Here is a 23,115-nt window from a genome sequence, read left to right as displayed (position 1 = left end):
GTTTCAGTGTCTCTGGTTTTATGTGAAGTTACTTGATCCACTTAGATTTGACCTTAGTACAAGGAGATAAGTATGGATTGATTCGCATTATTCTACATGATAACAACCAGTTGTGCCAGCACCAATTGTTGAAAATGCTGTCTTTCTTCCACTAGATGGTTTTAGCTCCCTTGTCGAAGATCAAGTGACCATAGGTGTGTGGGTTCATTTCTGGGTCTTCAATTCTATTCCATTGGTCTACTTGTCTGTCTCTATACCAGTACCATGCAGTTTTTATCACAATTGCTCTGTAGTAAAGCTTTAGGTCAGGCATGGTGATTCCACCAGAGGTTCTTTTATCCTTGAGAAGAGTTTTTGCTATCCTAGGTTTTTTGTTATTCCAGATGAATTTGCAAATTGCTCCTTCTAATTCGTTGAAGAATTGAGTTGGAATTTTGATGGGGATTGCATTGAATCTGTAGATTGCTTTTGGCAAGATAGCCATTTTTACAATGTTGATCCTGCCAATCCATGAGCATGGGAGATCTTTCCATCTTCTGAGATCTTCTTTAATTTCTTTCTTCAGAGACTTGAAGTTTTTATCATACAGATCTTTCACTTCCTTAGTTAGAGTCACGCCAAGGTATTTTATATTATTTGTGACTATTGAGAAGGGTGTTGTTTCCCTAATTTCTTTCTCAGCCTGTTTATTCTTTGTGTAGAGAAAGGCCATTGACTTGTTTGAGTTAATTTTATATCCAGCCACTTCACCTAAGCTGTTTATCAGGTTTAGGAGTTCTCTGGTGGAATTTTTAGGTTCACTTATATATACTATCATATCATCTGCAAAAAGTGATATTTTGACTTCCTCTTTTCCAATTTGTATCCCCTTGATCTCCTTTTGTTGTCGAATTGCTCTGGCTAATACTTCAAGTACTATGTTGAAAAGGTAGGGAGAAAGTGGACAGCCTTGTCTAGTCCCTGATTTTAGTGGGATTGCTTCCAGCTTCTCTCCATTTACTTTGATGTTGGCTACCGGTTTGCTGTACATTGCTTTTATCATGTTTAGTTATGGGCCTTGAATTCCTGATCTTTCCAAAACTTTCATCATGAATGCGTGTTGGATCTTGTCAAATGCTTTTTCTGCATCTAACGAGATGATCATGTGGTTTTTGTCTTTGAGTTTGTTTACATAATGGATTACATTGATGGATTTTCGTATATTAAACCATCCCTGCATCCGTGGAATAAACCTACTTGGTCAGGTTGGATGATTGCTTTAATGTGTTCTTGGATTCGGTTAGCAAGAATTTTACTAAGGATTTTTGCATCGACATTCATAAGAGACATTGGTCTGAAATTCTCTATCTTTGTTGGATCTTTCTGTGGTTTAGGTATCAGAGTAATAGTGGCTTCATAAAATGAGTTGGGTAGAGTACCTTCTACTTCTATCTTATGAAATAGTTTGTGCAGAACTGGAATTAGGTCTTCTTTGAAGGTCTGATAGAACTCTGCACTAAACCCGTCTGGTCCTGGGCTTTTTTTTGGCTGGGAGATTATTAATAACTGCTTCTATTTCTTTAGGTGATATGGGACTGTTTAGATGGTCAACTTGATCCTGATTCAACTTTGGTACCTGGTATCTGTCCAGAAATTTGTCCATTTCGTCCAGGTTTTCCAGTTTTGTTGAGTATAGCCTTTTGTAGAAGGATCTGATAGTGTTTTGGATTTCTTCAGGATCTGTTGTTATGTCTCCCTTTTCATTTCTGATTTTGTTAATTAGGATTTTGTCCCTGTGCCCTCTAGTGAGTCTAGCTAAGGGTTTATCTATCTTGTTGATTTTCTCAAAGAACCAACTCCTCATTTGGTTAATTCTTTGAATAGTTCTCCTTGTTTCCACTTGGTTGATTTCACCCCTGAGTTTGATTATTTCCTGCCGTCTACTCCTCTTGGGTGAATTTGCTTCCTTTTTTTCTAGAGCTTTTAGATGTGTTGTCAAGCTGCTAGTATGTGCTCTCTCCCGTTTCTTCTTGGAGGCACTCAGAGCTATGAGTTTCCCTCTTAGAAATGCTTTCATTGTGTCCCAAAGGTTTGGGTATGTTGTGGCTTCATTTTCCTTAAACTCTAAAAAGTCTTTAATTTCTTTCTTTATTCCTTCCTTGACCAAGGTATCATTGAGAAGAGTGTTGTTCAGTTTCCACGTGAATGTTGGCTTTCCATTATTTATGTTGTTATTGAAGATCAGTCTAAGGCCATGGTGGTCTGATAGGATACGTGGGACAATTTCAATATTTTTGTATCTGTTGAGGCCTGTTTTGTGACGAATTATATGGTCAATTTTGGAGAAGGTACCATGAGGTGCTGAGAAGAAGGTATATCCTTTTGTTTTAGGATAAAATGTTCTGTAGATATCTGTCAGGTCCATTTGTTTCATAACTTCTGTTAGTTTCACTGTGTCCCTGTTTAGTTTCTGTTTCCACTATCTGTCCATTGATGAAAGTGGTGTGTTGAAGTCTCCCACTATTATTGTGTGAGGTGCAATGTGTGCTTTGAGCTTTACTAAAGTGTCTTTAATGAATGTGGCTGCCCTTGCATTTGGAACGTAGATATTCTGAATTGAGAGTTCCTCTTGGAGGATTTTACCTTTGCTGAGTATGAAGTGTCCCTCCTTGTCTTTTTTGATAACTTTGGGTTGGAAGTTGATTTTATCCGATATTAGAATGGCTACTCCAGCCTGTTTCTTCAGACCATTTGCTTGGAAAATTGTTTTCCAGCCTTTCACTCTGAGGTAGTGTCTGTCTTTTTCCCTGAGATGGGTTTCCTGTAAGCAGCAGAATGTTGGGTCCTGTTTGTGTAGCCAGTCTGTTAGTCTATGTCTTTTTATTGGGGAATTGAGTCTATTGATATTAAGAGATATTAAGGAAAAGTAATTGTTGCTCCCTTTTATTTTTGTTGTTAGAGTTGGCATTCTGTTCTTGTGGCTGTCTTCTTTTTGGTTTGTTGAGCGATTACTTTCTTGCTTGTTCTAGGGCGTGATTTTCGTCCTTGTATTGGTTTTTTTCTGTTATTATCCTTTGAAGGGCTGGATTCGTGGAAAGATATTGTGTGAATTTGGTTTTGTCGTGGAATACTTTGGTTTCTCCATCTATGGTAATTTAGAGTTTGGCCGGGTATAGTAGCCTGGGCTGGCATTTGTGTTCTCTTAGTGTCTGTATAACATCTGTCCAGTCTCTTCTGGCTTTCATAGTCTCTGGTGAAAAGTCTGGTGTAATTCTGATAGGCCTTCCTTTATATGTTACTTGACCTTTCTCCCTTACTGCTTTTAATATTCTATCTTTATTTACTGCATTTGTTGTTCTGATTATTATGTGTCAGGAGGAATTTCTTTTCTGGTCAGTCTATTTGGAGTTCTGTAGGCTTTTTGTATGATCATGGGCATCTCTTTCTTCATGTTTGGGAAGTTTTCTTCTATTATTTTGTTGAAGATATTAGCTGGCCCTTTAAGTTGAAAATCTTTATTCTCATCAATTCCTATTATCGGTAGGTTTGGTCTTCTCATTGTGTCCTGGATTTCCTGGATGTTTTGAGTTAGGATCTTTTTGCATTTTGTATTTTCTTTGACTGTTGTGTCAATGTTCTCTATGGAATCTTCTGCACCTGACATTCTCTCTTCCATTTCTTGTATTCTGTTGCTGATGCTGGCATCTATGGTTCCAGATCTCTTTCCTAGGGTTTCTATCTCCAGAGTTGCCTCGCTTTGGGTTTTCTTTATTGTGTCTACTTCCCTTTTTAGTTCTAGTATGGTTTTGTTCATTTCCATCACCTGTTTGGATGTGTTTTCCTGTTTTTCTTTAAGGACTTCTACCTGTTTGGTTGTGTTTTCCTGCTTTTCTTTAAGGGCCTGTAACTCTTTAGCAGTGCTCTCCTGTAATTCTTTAAGTGACTTATGAAAGTCCTTCTTGATGTCCTCTATCATCATCATGAGAAATGTTTTTAAATCTGGGTCTAGATTGTCCGTTGTGTTGGGGTGCTCAGGACAAGGTGGGGTGGGAGTGCTGCGTTCTGATGATGGTGAGTGGTCTTGATTTCTGTTAGTAGGATTCTTACATTTGCCTTTCGCCATCTGGTAATCTCTGAAGCTAGCTGTTATAGTTGTCTCTGTTAAGAGCTTGTTCTTCAGGTGACTCTGTTAGCCTCTATAAGCAGACCTGGGAGGGTAGCTCTCTCCTTAGTTTCAGTGGGCAGAGTATTCTCTGCAGGCAAGCTCTCTTCTTGCAGGGAAGGTACCCAGATATCTGGTGTTCGAACCGGCCTCCTGGCAGAAGTTGTGTTCCACTCGCTAGAGGTCTTAGGATCCCGTGTGGAATCCTGTGTGGGCCCTTGCGGGTGTCAGGCGACTCCGCTGGCAAGGTACCCTGGTGTTCAAGTGGAGTGGAAGGGACTTGTACCCCAGGTCAGGCCGGGGTAGTCTGCTTCCCTATTTACCGCAGTCTCAGGTTCCGCGCGATTGGATTGGGGCAGGCGCTGTGTTCCACTCACCAGAGGTCTTAGGATCCCGTGGGGAATCCTGTGTGGGCCCTTGCGGGTGTCGGGCGACTCCGCTGGCAAGGTACCCTTGGGCTCGTGTCGCCACTGACATCTAAGGTGAGTCTTCATACCTTATTTACCCAATCTAGAAGCTTCCTCACATACTTACCTTGAGATTTATCTCCCATGTGATTCTGGATCCTGTCAGTTAACAATCAGCACTATCACAATCAACTTATTATTTCAGTACATCATCTAAGAGAAGATAAAAGATATCCTTGTGAACTGATTTTATTTTTTTCATATTTTGTATTTATATTTTGTTATACTGTGGGATAATCTATTTTTAAAGAATAAGATAAGCTAAAATATTTCTTGTATTTTGTCTCCAAATTAGGTTTCAGTTAATCTTTTTGAATTTGTATTTGGAAAGACAGTGACAAAATTTTTATAAATGATCTAAACAAGCTTGGTGCCCAACATATAGGAAGTGCTTAATTCAGTATTTATTGAATTAATTAATATGGGGACTCAATTTGTTTGCTTTTTCTTTATATTTACAATGAATAAGCAAGAGAACATACTATGTACATCTTAATATTCACAATGATAAGTCTGGAAGTCTATAGAAAGTTGCTTTGAAGTGAGTGCCTTATAAATAGCAGACATTCATCCACATACCTTTGGAGGACTGAGGTCAGAGCCCCTACACGACTAGACTCTAATGGGTACCTTTCTGTGAACTGCACATGGACAACTCCTCGCCACACGAAAAGGACTGACAAGAACCCTGTGTCTCTTTTATCTAGGCACTAATACTTTTTATGGGTCCCCCACCTTTAAGAATTCTTAGCCTCCCAAACACCCCATCTCCTAATACTGTCCCAGTGGAGTTAGGTAGCAACAGATGGATTCCCAGAGGACACAAACATTTAGTTCATCCCAGTCTCTTTTGTTGAAACTTTTGAAAATGAAGTACAAAGACAACACAAGTGGAACTGCAAAGGACTCCATCCAGAAAGTACATGAGCAGTGAGACAGTGACCTTTTGAACTGGTTTACATTTATTTTTGTGCGTATGATTTGTGTAGGAGGAAGTGTGCACACCATGGCGCATGCGTAGAGGTCAGAAGATGACTTTCAGCAGTCAGAGCTTTCATTCCACCATATAGGGCAGGAGATTTAACTCCAGTCGTTAGGCTCAGCCATTAGGCGCCTTTGCCTTAGGAGTCATTTCATCAGTCCCGAGCAAACAAGTCCCAGCCATTTATTCTATTCTATGGGATTTCTCGGTTTTCATTCTACTTTACCAATGCTTCTAAAAGAGGTTGAGAAAAACAAGTTTCTAAAAGGTCCAGAGTTGTGTGTGTTGGAATAATACTCCAGTCATGTCTGTTGTGCCAATCATGGCTCATTTGCTGTAAAAGACAGAAATTCTGATTTGTCTAGATTAAGTGGCAGGGCAAACTGCTGGTCTACTGACCGCTGAGCATGGAAACAGAAGATGAAGGAAATAGGCAACAGAACAAATCATCACAGTCAACTTACATGACTTAGACACCTACTCTCTCATACTTCCCAAATAATTTCAAATATACAAGAAATTATGAGGCATAAGTAGACAACCATACTGTGATTTTTGCATATATCTAGATATATAACATGACACAGATTGATATAAGTTCTATAAATAATGCACTAAATTACATTATTTATGAAAAATAATGGCTTCTGACTACAAAAACATTTCTATTTTGTATGCAAAATGTTACCAGCTCTAAATAACTGTCAATACTTATTGCAATCTAAATGCCATGTAAATACTTATTATTTTGTATCATTTAGGGGAAGCAATGAAAGAAGTGTTCTCTATGTTCAACAAGGACATGTTATTTTGAAATATTTGTGTCAGAGGTTGGCTGACTCTTGAGGTGGCACCCTTGAATATGGATGGCTAAAATCAGCTGTGCTCTGGACCTTCTGAGTTCGAGGCCAGCCTGGTCTACAAAGTGAGTTCCAGGACAGCCAAGGCTATACAGAGAAACCTTGTCTCGAAAAACCAGAAAAAAAAATGCAGTTTGAAACAATGAGAACAATAGATCAGGGGAGTTGATGTGTGTACAGAAAACAGCAATACTAGGTGAGTAGCCTGGTGGAGATGGCAGCCATTCAGAAGCTAGAGGCAGTGGTCTGTGAGTCAGGCAGCCTGGTTTGTTAAGATATTAGGATTTCACTGTACAGACTGTGAGGTCCTTTCGAAATAGAGAGGCAACATGAGAAGGCTGTGGTTTTGAAGATATGGCCAGATACAGGCAGATCCATCAGTCAGAAACGACAGCAAATCAGAATATCCCAGGAAGCCCTGTGAGAATAGGACAGAAACTGGGGCTTATCAAGGAACCACCACAAGAGAAGAAGAGTCGGTGCTTAAGAATAACTACCCTGGATCCACTGAACCACCAGCCAGAGAGCACACATGGGAATGACCTAGGCCCTCTGCACATATTTAACAGTCACATAGCTTGGTCTTCAATGTGGGATCCCTAACAACAGGAGCAGGGCCTGTCTCTCACTCTGTTTCCTTCCTTTGGATCTCTTTCCCCTAACTAGGTTACTTTGATCTAGCCTCAATAGACGAAAATGCACCTAGTCCTATTGCAACTTGCTATGCCAAGGCTGGTTGACTTCCATGGGAGGCTTCCCCTTTTCTGAAGAGAAATCGAGGAGTGGATGGGGGTACGGTGGGGGACGGACTGGGAGAACATGGAGGAGGGCAAACTAAGATCCAGATGTAAATTAATTAATAACTAAATAATTATTAATTAATGGTTACCTGGTTAATAATAAACAATGATGATTTGTAAAGAAAGAAAGATGTTGATATTGTAAGTTCTTGCAATCTATTGGATGAGAGGAATTTCAGAGGTCTCTGTAAAAAGCTTATGAAAATCTACTCAGTTCTGATGCCTTCATTGGCTTCTTGTTGCTTTTTGATAAAAAGACAAAAGTTTGTTTTTACATTTTCATCTCTAGTATATTATTATTATTATTATCATCATCATCATTATTATATGCTTACATAGCACTAATTACACACCATGTTCACCTCTCCCTTTCTATGTGAGCTATTTAAATTGACCAGCTTCCTCTGTAAAGGGGAAGGGAGATCAGAAAACAACCAAGGTGACTGGTAGGGCTTGAAGCAGCTCCTGGAATGCAGGCCTGAACTTGACCCTTGAATTTCTTCAGTATGGTAACTAAGGTAAAATTTTCAGCAAACGGTAAAGTTCAACACAAAGGCAAAGATTGTTTTATGCACTTTGGCACATTTATGGTTGCAAAGTTGGTCCTAGATATCAATACATACTTTTAGGGTCAGAGATATGAAAATTCTCATTTCAGCATGGCTGCAAGCTAAGACTATTCATTATTTTAAAGAACCTTTTCACATACGCAAAACCCATAGGTATTTCAGAGTGTACAATTTTGGCAAGGTCGTCAGAGCTATTCCTATAAATGCATGCCTTGAGGTCTTTTCTGAACATGGTTAACCCATTTGGGATAAACATTCTAAACATAAAATGATTTTACATCAAATAAATATCGACATGCCTTTTAAAGGTCACCTGATACACAGCTAGAATATCAACAGGAGACTGACTGACGTGTGTGTTTTCTCTGATAAGTGAAAACCACTGCATTTATTTTACAATATAAGTTTCTAGTATTAAGAAATCATATCACTTTATTTTGAGTTTCTGTGGTTTTTGTTGTAGCCCAGGTAAAAGCACACAAGCTATTCACATATGTTGCCGGTAAGATGTTTGCATATCCCACTGTTCCTCTATGAATAAATGGAAACCAAAGGATCTGAGGGGATAAAATGGATTTTTTTCAACCTATTATTTATCTTTTTAAATTTCATTTTTTTTCTATGTTGTATGACATAGCTTATAAAAGTTATAAAAAGAAAGCAAACTGGGCTGGAAAAAACAAAATTAGAGAGGAAAAATAGTTTGTATTACTGAGATAAGGGATAGATCTACAGGCATACAACAAAAGACTCAACGATTGTCTAATCATTTTCTAATTATTTCACATAGAAGCACAAATATGTCTCTGGTTTTGTGTAGTAGGGTAGACATTATGATCAGAAATATTTGACCTTGAGCCAGACCAATGACTCCTGGCAATGAACATTTGCAAGTAACGCTCTTTGTGCAAAAGGGTAAGCTGTGTGACACACCCTGACACACCACAGCTTCCATGGAGGGATGTTTTTTGGTTTTATTTTTTGTTTTCTTTTTGGACAGAGGTTGCCAGGGTAAATGGCGGCCATGATAGGATGGAAAGATGAGTGGGAATGGGCTGCATAGTGTGACATTCACACGGAATCAATAAAAAGTTAAAGAAAGAAAAGAAAGATTACTTCCAGTGTGACAATCCTTGGGCAGTCCATGTTATTCTCTCAGGCAATACATCTTATTCTGTTATAGAGCTAATCAACAACAACGACAAAATTGTCTATCCAAAGTGATTGGTCATGTCTTCACATCCTTCAGAGTAAGTGCTTCCTTTTTAGATCTAAAAGGAAAATCTTAAACCCTCCTTCCAGTTTAGAAGAGGCTTTTACTCAAATGGAGTTTTCTGAGATGTACTCCATTTCCAATTTTGCTGGGTTTTCGATGTGTATGTTGGAAGGGAGACTGCATAGTTAACAGGTTAACATTTGTGACCGGTTGATGGAGAAGAAGGCGGCTTAGCATCTTCACTTTTAAGTGAAACAGTTACGGGGCTACCTCTGAAAGATGTTCACTTGCCCTGAACCTGTACATGCAAATCTTGCAGGGCTTGCTCTCTGCATTTGCCCTGGGTCTGCCTTGTTGTTTGTTGTTTCTTTGTTTGCATTGTAATTTCTCCTGCCTTTCCCTCTCCTCTACTTAAAGGAGTGTTCCCAGGGACCAGGCTTAGCAGTTAAGAGTCCCCACTCTTGAAAGGATCCGTGTTCAGTCCCCTGTTCCCACAGCACGTCACTCAAACCCCCTGTGACTGTAGCACCCTGAGCTCCCACTCTCTTCTTGCCTCCTTTAGAGCCTTCACCCACACCCATACACAGAAAATTAAAAATAAAATCTTGTTTTAAAAAGGTTTAACAAGAAGTGTCCACAAACTAATAGATTATGATACACAAGAGAAGATAATAGAGGCTTAAACTGAGGATGCCAGATGAGAAAGTATGATCAATAAATGAGATGCAAATAGATTCAAATTGCATAGATGGTCTGCTTGGTAAACACACTCATGCACTGCTCTGTGATTTCTCTGGTTTTGAGAACCTATGAACACATTAAATACTAAAAGTGACTTTGCAGATATAATTAAAAATGAATTGTAATGAGGAGGTGACCCGGGTTATCTGGGTGGGATTAGTCTGAGTGTTCAGTCACTTAAATACAAAGCCCTCTCTCTGGCTAGAGTCAGATGCAGAAGGAGAATCAGAGGTGAGAAATGGCTGACACTTGGCCCCACTGGTCTGTTGCTGCAGGGGTCAAATGGAAAGTAGAAGCAGAAGATGGAATGTGGACAGCTCTTGGCAGCAAAGAGCAGATGCTGAGATGGTGCAGAATGAGGGGTGCGTGCTGCAAACACGAAGGAACAGAACCCCATGAACAACTTGAATGTTCTTGAAGGATTCTTCTTCACAGTTGCAGTGAGGAGGAATCTCATCCTGCTGACACCTCCCGTTTTGTGTTATAAAATCTAAAGCAGAAAGAGTAAGCCCATCCAGAAAGCTTACTCACAGAAACCAGTGTGTGTGTGTGTGTGTGTGTGTGTGTGTGTGTGTGTGTGTGTGTGTGTGTGTGTGTGTATCTGTTCCCGAGTGTACATGCACATATTCATGTTCATGTCTGTGTGGGGGTATCTCACTGAACATGGAGTGGGCAGATCCAACTAGACTGGCTGGTCAGCAAGCCCTAGGGATCTTTCTGTCTGCCTCTTTTGCAATGGATTATGAATGTACTGCTATGCCTGGTTTTTCTTTACATGAGTTCTGTGAAGTTGAACTTCTGTCCTCATTATTATACTGGAAGCACTCTACTGCTTGAACTGTCTTCATGGTCCTGTTTTTTTGTTTTTTTTTCTAAAGGTGTTGTTTTATGTACTAACTTTATAGCAATTTTCGTGGGAGCACCAATGTAAATGGATATAGATTCTGGGAGTCACAACGTGCTGTTCTTTTTCTTTTTTTACAATTAAAGTTTGACATTCTAAGGAAAATTAAAACTGCTTTAGGCATTTCTGACTTTTGCTTCTTTTAACTGAACAGTTTAGTTAGGCTAGGAAAAACCATCACAGCAATTTTAAGCAAGAACTGAGTGAAAGATACTAGGTGCTTTAAACACACATATAAAAATATAACATTCAGGTAACAAAGATTACAAAAACCATCTCATGAAATTCAAACGTTGAAGGAGTCATGGTAACCAGAAGCTGCTGGTGACATCTCCTGTCACATAGGTATTAGTGGTTCTCAGAAGCACGTTTTGAGAAGCTAGTCAGATTTCATTTCTGAAGTCTGTTAGGTCTGTTTGCTTGCTGGAAGAATAATAATGGCTCACCTCTCTTCTATGTTCCAGATCACTCACGATGGCCTCTGCCTGATGGGATCTATCCCAAAGCCCACCGACACGGAAGAGAAGCACAAAGGACAAGAAGTGACCCCAGGTGCCTTGCTTCCACTTTATCCATATGCATCTGCCAACAGTTATGTAAGCATAAAGGAAGCATGAAGAAAAGGCGCCATTTGATCACTCAAGATTCATATACTTCCAAAATGACATCACAAGCTTGGTGTCTGTATCTTCACTGTGTCTAGTGTATCTGAATGTGCCTCCCCTTGTGTATGCTCAGCACAGTGTTCTCTGTCTATAAGTAATAAATAGTCAATGACTATTAGAGGTTATCTGTCCAACTCTTTCATCTTATATGAAAATAATGGGCACTCACTCCACGAAGAGTTCAGATAGTCCACGTCAACAGAGCTACTTAGTTACTAAACTGGGTCAAGGTTGTTGGAAGTCTCTCTATTCTCCCTCAGGACTGGCCAAATCTACAAAGGGTTTGGGATTTGGACCTCCTGACACAATGCCACAGAGGCCTGCTACTATTTCTGTGAAAGCTTAGAGAAGACACAGAATTAGAGGTCAGTGACAGAGAAGTTTTATATTTGTGGCACACTGAGGTGGGTGTTCCTCATGGTATTATCAGACTCCCTTGATTCTCAAGTCTACAGAAATGGTGTTGAGGGACCAGGTATTTGGTAGGCTTGTATCCTTCCATTGCAGTGGTCAAAGAACCCTTAATAATACATGTGATGGTTTGCATATGCTTGGCCCAGGGAGTAGCACTATTAGGAGGTGTGACCTTGTTGGAATAGGTGTGGCTTTGTTGAATTAGGTGTGTCACTGTGGGTGTGAGCTTTAATACCCTCATCCTAGCTTTTTGAAGACCAGTCTTCTCCAACCTTCATATGAAGATGTAGAACTCTTAGCTATACCTACACCATGCCTGCCTGGATGCTGCCATGCTCCCACCTTGATGATAATGGACCGAACCTCTGAACATGTAAGCCAGATCCAATTAAATATTGTCCTCTAAGAGTTGCCTTGCTCATGGTGTCTGCTCACAGCGGTAAAACTCTAACTAAGACGGTATATTTGTATTTTTAATTTTTCCAGCAAGTGAAATACAGTGAGGCAGGCATACTACTTCAGTTTTTATAGTTGCTTCCAACAATGATGACCCTAAAAAAATATCATAGTTAAAACTTTGTATACTTGGCATATGGGCAAAAATAAATGGTTGTGAGCCCATATTAAATTATTTTTCTAGTGTCATACAATGAGGAAGTATTGAGAAATACATAAGCAACATTTATCATTAAATATTTAATATTTTCTTGATAAAAATAGTATGCATGCTATTTGCATATATTTTATTTATGCATCCACAGTTTGAATATTGTCATACTCCACTAATTTTCATTACCACATGCCATTATAGTAGGTGAGTAGTACCAGTTTGTTAATGATTGCCCAGGTGATTGTTGGAGCTGGTCTGCAATGTTTTTCTATTAAAGTGTTATGTATATGCTTGCATTCATTTCCTGTAATTTATGTGCAGAAGTTTCTCTACATGTTTCACTAGTTGTAAAGCTGCTTGGTTATGAATGAGGCTAAATTTAACTCCTTGTGGTTCCTCACAAAGTTTTTTTTTTTTTTTAATCTGTGAATTGCCTCATATCCTTTGCCCATTTTTTTTTTTCCTGTTAAGTCACAAACTTTTTTTCTTTTTGAGACAGGGTTTCTCTGTGTCCTGGAATTCTCTCTATAGACCAGGATGGCCTTGAACATCAGAGATCCGCCTCCCTCTGCCCTTTGCCCCCTACCCAGTAGAATTAAAGGCATGTGCAGCCACACCTGGCTTTCACTTATGTTTTAAAACATTTATTAAAAGTTTATGGTTTTGTTACTGATTGGGTTAAAAATCCAATCTCTTGGTAGTAGAAAGTGACAGTCAACCTCTCTCTGTCTCTTTTTCATCATTTTAATGGACATTTAATAAACGCATTCCCTTTGGAGTGACCAGTGACCAGACAAGAACATCTAGCCTGGCTTTTCCTGATTACTAAGGGAAAGTACAACCCAGAGCAACAAGGAAAGGAAGTAAATTATACAGATATCGATGGGTACAAAGAAACCAGTCATTCATCACAGATGATCAATCATCTATGTAGAAAAGCCCAAAGTATTTACAGAAGAATTATTAGAGATAGTGATGTGATTTTAAAGGTTGTATGGGGTGTCTCGGATCATAAACACATTATGAATAAAATCTTTTCCGGCAGGAATAGACTGAAGTATACTCTCTTCAAGTGGTTGATGTGTTATAAGTTCTGTAGATTTCTTTTGTGTTAGATTTCTCTGTAGACTTCGAATTTTTTTTTTATTGTGACCTCCCACTTGGCTGAGTTCAGTCTGTGGAAGATCTTGGGCCTAAGTAAATAATTCTTTCCTCTCCTGTGTATTTGTATTCTTTTTCTGCTGGAGTCATAGAGCCCCAGGAACACATACTGCAGGAGCTGCCTTCAGGTTGATTACATGTGGGTGCCCAACCCTCTGGAGCACCTTCCAGTCCTGCTTGCAAGAGGAGTGGTTTTTCCCACATATGTTGGCTTTGATTCTGACTTTTTTACCTAGCAGCTCATGTGGAGCACAGGGCTTGCAGTCCGGTCTTAGTGTTCTTGTTTTGTTTCATTTTCAGGGAGTGGGAGTAGATCATCTTTCCTCCACCAGCTCCTCACTTAAGGCTTTCTCCAGACCTGTTAGTACAGGTTTTTACCCAAGCCACTTGGGAAGCAGAGGGAGAATGATCACAAGTTCAAAGTGTGCTTCGGCTACAGAGCTCATTCTGTCCCAAAAGAGAAAGGCCCAAGGCTGGCTATAGTACTCAGTGCTAGAGTGCTTGCCTGGTGTGCACAAGGCCTCAGGGCCAATCCTCACTCCATTCCATCAATCCGTCAACTAACCAACCTTATATTTCATACAGGATCAGATTGCTTTGTACTTGAAGAGAGCACTGGTTTCCATTTCAACTTATATAGTTTTAGAACACGTTTGTGTTGTTTTTTTAAATTTTCCATCCTTAGTATATCAAAAATTAAGACCTAGCTAAGACTGATGTTTCCTACTGGATATGCATCCCCACTTAATAAGAGAACCCCCCCTTCTTATTTGGGGCTGCAAAGTGACCAAGTGAGTCACTATATAAGGCAGTTTTTCTGACATCAAGGTCTGCTCAGTGACTTGATTCTCATTAGCTGCCTGAAGCTACAGCCCTTTGTTGATATTCAGGAAGGCGTGCTGACTGCGGTCATTTCTGTAATGTGAATATGGCCTCTTTTCTCCCTCTAAAACATTGATTGGTCAGGACCTGTGGGGCATTGGGCTCTGCACAGACAGGTTGGTCTCCAGTTTAGCTGAGGTCTGAACCCCAAAGTCATAACTTGTTGGGGCCGGCCTGTGGCTCTCATGTCTGGGTTTGAGCCTGGGATGCATCTTGGAACTGAAAGAAAAGAGGGAATCTAGGTGGATAGAGAGCAAAATGGAGTCAAGACTGTATTCTGATCAAGACTCAACTTTAATGTCGGCAAACACGCTTTATAAAGAAGAGGGGAGGCCCATTCCGAGTCATGCAAAGTTCCTTTGAAGTTGTCAGATCAGCCTTTTAGTAGGAACCCTCGAAAATCACAGTTCGAGCTAACTCCGGAAGATCTCAGAGAACCTGTTCGGCTCAGGCAGGTAGCAGATAGTGGAACATCAAAGGAGCGTGATGAGAAGCAGCACAGCAGGTGGCTTGGCCTAAGTGGCAGATGGTCACAGCCAGCCTTGCTAGGCTGGAAGGAGGTAACAATAACTCACCTTCATGACATGGTAGGTGTTCCCTCAAGCTCCTGGAACTCTGGCTCCTGCCTAAGTCACCGCCCCCCACAGCCCCCACAAGAGAAGCATGGTCAGTAGTCACATAGACAATGGCCCAAGCTTCTGACCTTCAGGCTAAACTCCTCCCCAGTTACCTAGCAACAGTGAAGACCATAAAAAGGGCTGTTCAGTCCCACCTCACTCTCTTACTTGTCTCTCTTACTTCTTACCCCTCACTCTCACCCTCTCTCCTCTCTTTTTGTCTTCTCTCTTCTCTCCTCTCTGTCTTCTCCTCTTTCCTCTCCTCTCCTCTCCTCTCCTCTCCTCTCCTCTCCTCTCCTCTCCTCTCCTCTCCTCTCCTCTCCTCTCCTCTCCTCTCCTCTCCTCTCCTCTCCTCTCCTCTCTCCCACTTACTCTTTCTCTCTAGCCTTCTCTCTCTCTCTCTCTCTGTCTGTCTGTCTCTCTCTCCCTTCTCGTTTTCCCCCTGCATTTCTATAGTAAAGCTTTAAAACCATAGAATGTCTCTGCTCATCAAGGGCCACTACACTTGGAGGATGGGACAGGCTTTCTCCTAATGAGCCGTTTCTAATCTCCTGTTAGAAGGCTTTCCTGTGCTCCAGTCAAGAACCGCTGTGCATACTCTCCCAGGTGTTGGGAACCTCTTCCCTCATCCCTCTCTCCTATAACCTCAGGGCTTTAGCAAGGTAGCTCCAGGAATCCCAGGTGGGGCTGCCCCTGAAGAGTGGGCTAGTGGAAAGTGTATGGCAGCTCTCCCATGCCTTACACACCAGAGAATAGGTAAACTCTGGTGGGGTATGGGTCTTCCCCCTCCCCCTCTTCCCTAGGGCCCTCCTTTTTAGTTCCCAACAAGGACCATGTATGTAAGCATGGCTGTCAGGAAAGGTCAGAGCCACTGTCTTCTTCATGGCTGGACTTCTTGAGCTATGAGGAAAATGTTGGAAATTGGTTCTAATACTTAGTCTTATTTCCTGAAAATAATCTGTGCTTCCAGACCGGAGAGTCCCTGTCCCCAGCTGGCTTTGATTGATATTGAAGAACTGGCATACAGCCATTGGCTGGGCAGGGAAGTGGGGCAGGACTTTTAGATTGTGTGAGCTACAGACTGAGAGAGAAGAGAGAGAGAGAGAAAAGAGAAGAGAGGTTTTGACATGACTGGAAAGGAGAAAGATGGAAACTTGAGGGCATGTAAGAATCCTGGAAAATGGCCCTAGAGGCAACTTCCCTGATTGGGTCTGGGATAGCAGAGATGAAATGTTGATTTAGCAAATTGACTCGGGAAAGTTGGAGAGGAGGATGTATGCTAGGCAAGGGGAGGATTAGAAATACCCAGCCATTGAGATAGTCAAAGCATATCAAAATTAGCTGGCATGTGTTTCTCTCATTTGAGAATCCAGAGAGCTCTTGGGCAGGTGCAGTGCATGCACAACCCACCAGGAACCAAAGTGGTTTAATTAACTCACTTTTTATAATATAAATACACTTTTTATAAAAGCATAAATAGTTTAGTCAACTGTATCTTGGGATTTAATTACATTGAGTACATTAGTTCCTAACTTATGTACTTGATAACTGATTTTAATGTAATGTTTAATCATTATTTTAACATCTTAAATAGCAGGCCTTAAGAAGAGTCATTCTGACAAATTGGGTATGTTTTATATGTTTGGTAATTTAAAGTAGGCTTTTACCTTACTATGGATGCTCACAGAAGCATCTGGAGATTTAATGCAAACAGACTTCTTATTTCAAGAAATCTTTATTGATATTATAAATTGATCTTATTCAACAAAAAGAAAAAAAATAAAAAAGAAAAAGAAAAAAGAAACTAATTTAAGTCAATAAGTTACTGTGTGATGACAGATATTTGTCATAACCAGCAGATTTTATACTCCTGGTTGTTAGTAAACAGGCATTCCCACTGTCTTGCTCTCAGGAACCTATCAACAGCTTATACCATCATCTGTCACTGCCAGATGCAGCAGGTTTGCTAGGTGCTGCACATAAAAGGGTCCCCAGCCACCCCAGAGCTCTCTCTGTCTTCTTGCCCTCTCTTCTCTCTCTCTCTCTCTCTCTCTCTCTCTCTCTCTCTCTCTCTCTCTCTCTCTCTCTCTCTCTCTCTCTCTCTCCCTCTCTCTCTCTCTCCTCTCTTTCATATCTCTCTCTCCCTTTTCTCTCTCTTTGTCTCTCTGTCTGCCTGTCTGCCCTCTATCTCTCCTGAATGTCCCCACTCCAAGATGGCCTTTTGCTCTCCCCTCCCCCAGTAAATCTCTTACACTAGATCTGTTGCTTGTCATAATTTCTCAGGGACACACCATAACATGGCCCGTTAAGGCTACGCCCCCACCCCTTGTTTGATTTTATCCTATCACTAATAAGGAAGAGATTTGATTGAGTTTATAACATCCCTTCTACTTTTCTAAGTATAGGCACTCATAGAGCTCAGGCTGAGCTCAGGCAGGGCCTCTTTTACAGGTAATGAGATAATTTATGCCCCGTTGTTCTACTTCATCTCAAGTAGAAAGAAGAATGGACTATCTCTTCACTGTTTTCATTAATTGAATTCACACTAATTTTTGTTGGCCATCTGGCAGCTAGTGCCATCCAGATGGTTTGTCCTAGATAAAAATCCCATTCTACACTCAAAATTAATGGCAAATGACTTTTTAGGTTTGGAAGATGGGGCAGTTTGACTTTGTGGTATAGTCTTTACTGTCAATATTTTAATCAGTTCTGAAAAACTCGTTCAACCTCCAATTCCAGCCTCTGGAATTGGGCAGTGATCATCCCTAAAGTAGAGGATCGAAGTTAGCTGAGAGGAAACAGTGCTTCGCTTTGGAGTGCTTCCATTTCTTCCTTTCTTGGTAACTCGTTGTGTCCAGTGCTGTGACAATCTACCCATGGAGGCATCTTAAAGCTGGAGGGTTATCTGTGTTCCACCATTAGTAGCTGTAGACCCAGGCCCTTAAACATGGTGGTGCTCTCAAAGTCTATTCATGTAACAGGGCCTCAGACCTTAGCACAACTGAGCCCATGATGGAAATACCATGCAGGCAATAAAACTCGGCATGTAAAGAACACTACCGGCTGAAATTAAAACAAATGCCCAACCCATTTGATGTGTTTATAAAAAGATAAAGAGAATATGTTTTGGTGGATGTGTGGTGAGGTATAGGAGAAGGGGGGTAACTCTGCGGGCCCATGCAGAGGCATCTTTTCCCCCTGGGAGACCAGTTACAGGACAAAAGTGTAGTATAGAATAGAGTTTATTCAGCACATGGGGAGGGGAGTTGAGAGGGTAGTAGAGGCAGAGAAAGGCAGAGAGAGAGGGGGGAGGGGGAGGGAGAGAGAGAGAGAGAGAGAGAGAGAGAGAGAGAGAGAGAGAGAGAGAGAGAATAGAGAAGTAGAGGCCAATCATGAGCATGTGGAGAGAGGGGGGAGGGAATGGGGAGAAAGCAGGAACAAGAAGGAGAGAGAGGGAGAGAGAGAACAGAGGGGGTGAGTAGCCCCTTTTATAGTGACTCAGGCATACCTGGCTGTTCCCAGGTAACTGTGGGGTGGAGCTTAGACAAAATGCTAACACCATTAAAGTCCATATAATTCTGGGAAGTCTAAATGTACTAACCTGGCTTTTTGACTTGTGTAGTCCTGCTTCTGGCTATCAGTTCTTGTTAACTTAAGTATGTCAACCCAAAACATATTTTTTAAGCTTAAAAGCTCACTCTGATAAAGGCTCAAGGCTACATTGAGATCCCGACACCCAGTGTAGTAGCTGGCAGGCTAAGGAAGATTTTTCTATTAGCTTAAACCATTTTTGAACTTCTTTGGTGAATACCCTACAACATTTCTGGGAGTCTCACCAAGATCCAGAGACTAGACTTCAAGACACTGGGAACCTCAGAGCCCCTTGGATCCAGGAAGAGTAGGATGGTCAGGGGACTCCTAGGGGGTGCATAACCTGAGATATTCCAGGTGCCTAGGGCTCTGTTTGATCAGTTTCTGCCTAATGCTTCAGAAGGGTATGATACCTCCACCCCAAAGGAAAAAAATTAGAAAGCCACCTGGTCTGTTACCTCTGGAGATAAGGCTGGTCAAGGTGCTTCTGTTTGGACACATAGGAAAGGTACTTGACTACTGTCCCAGTGTCTAGGATCTATGTGAGACATCACTGGGTCCTTCTCTCGGTTCAGGTGCATGAATGTGGTGGCCACCCCTGGTTGTCTTCACTGTGTGCATGTGTGTCTCTGTGTGTTTCTATCTATGTGTTTCTGTCAGTTCTGTTTCCCTATAGTGACCAGTGGCTTTCTCTGGTTTAAGAACCCCTTGGATTTAGGCCTGTGCCCAATTCCATTGGGGCCTGGAATCCTTTTGGCTCTGCCAGGTTGCCCAAAGAAACCTGCCCCCCTCCCCCCCCCAACTCCACTTGCACTCCCCTCAAACCCTCTTTACCTGTCCCACTGTGGGAGCAGGAGTGCTTGCTTGTTTTGATGCTCATAGGCAGGACTGGTCTCATTCAGGGCACTGCCATGTAAGCAGAATGCATACAGGAAGGGGGAAATTGGTTCCCCAGGTGAACATTCCCTCCGCCGCCCTGTGCTGTTCTAGCCAGCCATAGGGCAGGGCAAAAGTTCCACTGGACTGAGCTGGGAGGAAAAGAAAAAGTTCTACTCCTTCTTCATTCATAATTAATGTGTCTTTTCCCATCCAGTGGTCGGTGAAAACCGCCATTCCTTGAATAAATGAGTAAACAAACAAATTGTGTTGGACTTGGCAGAGGATTTATGCCAGACAGTGCAGCCTGAACAGAACAGATTTCCCCTCCTGTCCAACACTGACCAAGGAGACTTTTATCAATTTCACTCGGTACTTAAAAAAAAAAATTAAAGACAGCCATTTGAAAGATTTCCTTTGTCACTCAGCCGGACCCAGATATTAGAAAAAGAGATATAAAAGTTAAAAAAAAATTAAAGGTATAAGTGGATCCCATTTGCTGAGTCTAACAGCTTCTCATCATCAGAGGAGGGGACAGTGGCTTTCAGTTGATACAGAAGGTCTCCTCCCAATCAGTTCTGTTGCTTAGAAAGCCCAGTTTGTAGAAGGCTACATATCTTGGCTACCAGCTGGGAGGGTGGCAGGGGATTTAAAAACAGCTCTTATCTCCACTCCAGCCCTAAAATTTTCAGACAAAAGGTATTTTACTTCAAACTTTGGTGCCATGGAAACGCCCTGTGATGACTGGACCCTGTAGCCACAATATGGCTCACCTGTCTAGTGCTAGTTTAATGCTGTTTGCAATCAGGAATATCCATGGACACCTAGAAGTGACTTCATGACAATCAGGCATCTTTATAGCCAGCTCTTGAGGGACTCAGAGACCAGGTTTGTCATCTCTAGAGACCTGGCCTAAGAGGTGGCAGTGTCACTCCTGTTTCTGTCCCTTTTCACATGCGCCATAGTCCCTGTCCTATGTCCTTTTGCGCAAGCCTCGTTCTCCCTACCCCCTCCCTCTCCTAGAGGCTGCCTCTATTTCCCCTCCCAATAAACTTCCCATATGAGACCTGCTGCATGGTGTGATTTGTTTTGGACTTGCTGAGCATTTCTAACAAATACAGGAAAACAAACAGATTAACTTTGGGTCAAGATCTTATATTCGCAACACAACATGACATGGTTGAGGCCCTCCTATGAGGAGCACCCGAGTGCTGCTGTTTGATGAGCTAGTACCAGGCTCTACTCCTGGCCCATACTTGACTTGGGTTTGAGAAACCCATCAGCACCTTGCTACCCTCTTGCCTGGTGACAATCCACCGGTGCTCATTCATGATTGTTCCAAGATGAAAAGTGAAATCAGGTATGTGGGAGCCGCAGTAGTTACTTTAACTGAATCGATTTGGACCCAAGCCAGGTAGAAAACAGAACCGATTGATCTGACCCAGGCCTTCAGATGGGGAAAAGGAGAGTCCAGCACCATAAACATAGACTGTCACTTAGTATGTTTTTTACTACGAGACCTGCCCTGATATGATCTGAAAAGGGCTCCTCACTTCTGGGAAAAAAGATATTAAAAAAATTGTGGCCCTTATAGAGGCTATTTGGCTTCCTCTACTAATTGCCGTCTTCTACTGCTGGGCTGTTGACCTGGCTGCCTGATAAACAGCCCTAATACCATTGGGGCCTGTTGATATTCTGATGATACACTCCTACCTGGTGTTGCATGAGACTCCATGGTAAAGATGAAGTGGATAGCTCAAACCCACAGGCTGATGGAAGACACCAGAGGAAAAGATCATCCTCCAAGAAACAAGTGGCAGGACTGTTGGTGCTGACCTTTGCAGGCTACTCATCTGGGGTCCACAAAACCTTCAGACCAAGGCATGTTGCACATTGACTGGACAGTTTAGTATGGGATGTCTCAGCCAGAGGCCAGGTTTGTGCTCAAGTAAATCCAAAACTGAGAGCCCTTACCCAGGAAGGGATCCAAACAAGAGACCAACAGCCCCATAAACTGATTTCACCAGGGGTCAGCTGCTGGGAGAGGATAAAAGTACTTGCTGGTTTAAAGATAGCTTTTCCAGGTGGGCAGCGTGTGCTTCACCTAAACTCAAACTTCTCAAATAGTAGCTAAAAAGCTCCTCCAGCAACTGGTCCCTGGTCTGTCCTTCCCCTAGCAATGGGGTCCGACCATGGATTGGCTTTCATAGCCAACCTCTCAATTAATAGCTAAAGCTTTAGACATAGATTGAAAACTTCATCGTGAATATAGACCTCAGAGTTCTGGCCAGATAAAAAGAATAAATAGGACATTAAAAGGCACGTTAACAAAACTCTCATTAGAGTCTACCAAAGGATGGATAGGCCTCCTTCCTTTGCTTTGCTTTGCTTGGCCTGTTGCATGCCATATAGGGAGGGATTTACTGACCCCCTCCCATGAGATTATGTGTGGAAGACCTCCTCCACTGCTTCCCAGGCTCAGAGACTAACAGTTGGCGGTACTTTCTAAACACGCCTTTCTCAAGTCAGTACAAACCCTCCAGTCCTCCATAAAGGTTGACCACTGGACTAGCCGAGAGACACAACCAACATCTGAGTCCAGTGATGCTGTCTGGGTCAAATGAGTGGTAAAAGGGATGCTAACTAGCCTGGAAAGGACCCTACAAGGTGATGCTCCCCAGTCCCGCTGTAGTGAAGGTAGTTGGCATTATGCCTTGGATCTACCACATTCAACTCAAGGAAGCAGAAGCCATAGACTCTAAATGGACTACCTCCAGACTATGGATCCATTGAAGTTAAGGTTTCACTGAGCTGCAGGCCCTTCTGCTACCTGCCCACCCCTCAACCTCGTCCTGAGACTTGTGTTTGGTATGAATACAGGGGTTATGGTCCAACCCTCAAGGCCCTCAGGCCTGGACCTGGGAACTAAGGAAGACAGATATAGGGAAGGTATTAGATAATGTGAGTACAGATCAGAAACCCATATTCCACCTTGACTCTTGGGAGCCTTTCTGCAGCTTCTCTGAAGCAGAGAGAGAGACAGAGAGAGAGACAGAGAGAGAGAGAGAGAGAGAGAGACAGAGACAGAGACAGAGACAGACAGAGATAGAGAGACAGAGAGAGACAGAGAGAGAGACAGAGACAGACAGAGACAGACAGAGAGACAGAGAGAGAGGCAGAGAGACACAGATAGAGACAGTGTCAAGGCATGTGGGGGCTTGTTGGTAGATTTCCTGGCCTGCTGAGGCATGAATGGATAAGAGGAGGTACACCTGGGGTTCAGGGCTAGGGCTGAAGATCCTGTTGACCTTGGTGGAAAGAAGAGAGGCCTTTGGAATGGGAAGGAATGTCTCATGTACATTTTAGCAAATTGTTTCTGTTAGCTTGTGGCCTGTTTCCCACAATACTGTAAAGTATATAAAGCCTAAGAGAACTAAACTCAAAGAGGACACAGTATTGACTGGCCAGCCCTCCCAATTTCTAACCGTTGCCTCTGAGTCTCCCTTTCTGTCTTTCCTATGATTGTCCTCACTCCCTGATCAGAGGACTTAGTACCAGCTGGACTGGTACATTTGACTTTTACTTGGTGATGCCTATTTTAAACATTTAAAATATTTTA

The 23,115-nt window shown here is 42.0% G+C and overlaps 1 long non-coding RNA gene across 2 annotated transcripts in view; it reads left to right on the top strand.

The window, feature by feature from the left end:
- Gm31545 overlaps positions 1-11,463 on the top strand; it is a 41,421-nt gene extending 29,958 nt beyond the window's left edge. Inside the window, exons 1-2 of one of the 2 annotated variants that reach the window (XR_001778599.2) lie at positions 10,052-10,280; positions 11,145-11,463. This is a non-coding gene — a long non-coding RNA (predicted gene, 31545). Of the gene's footprint in view, positions 1-10,051; positions 10,281-11,144 lie in introns of those variants that run through there. The other variant, XR_387821.3, reaches the window with a different exon arrangement.
- Positions 11,464-23,115: the final 11,652 nt, after the last annotated feature.

Source organism: Mus musculus, chromosome 8 (assembly GCF_000001635.26).
Source record: "Mus musculus strain C57BL/6J chromosome 8, GRCm38.p6 C57BL/6J".
NCBI lineage: Eukaryota > Metazoa > Chordata > Mammalia > Rodentia > Muridae > Mus > Mus musculus.
This window is presented reverse-complemented; position numbering and strand designations above follow the sequence as displayed.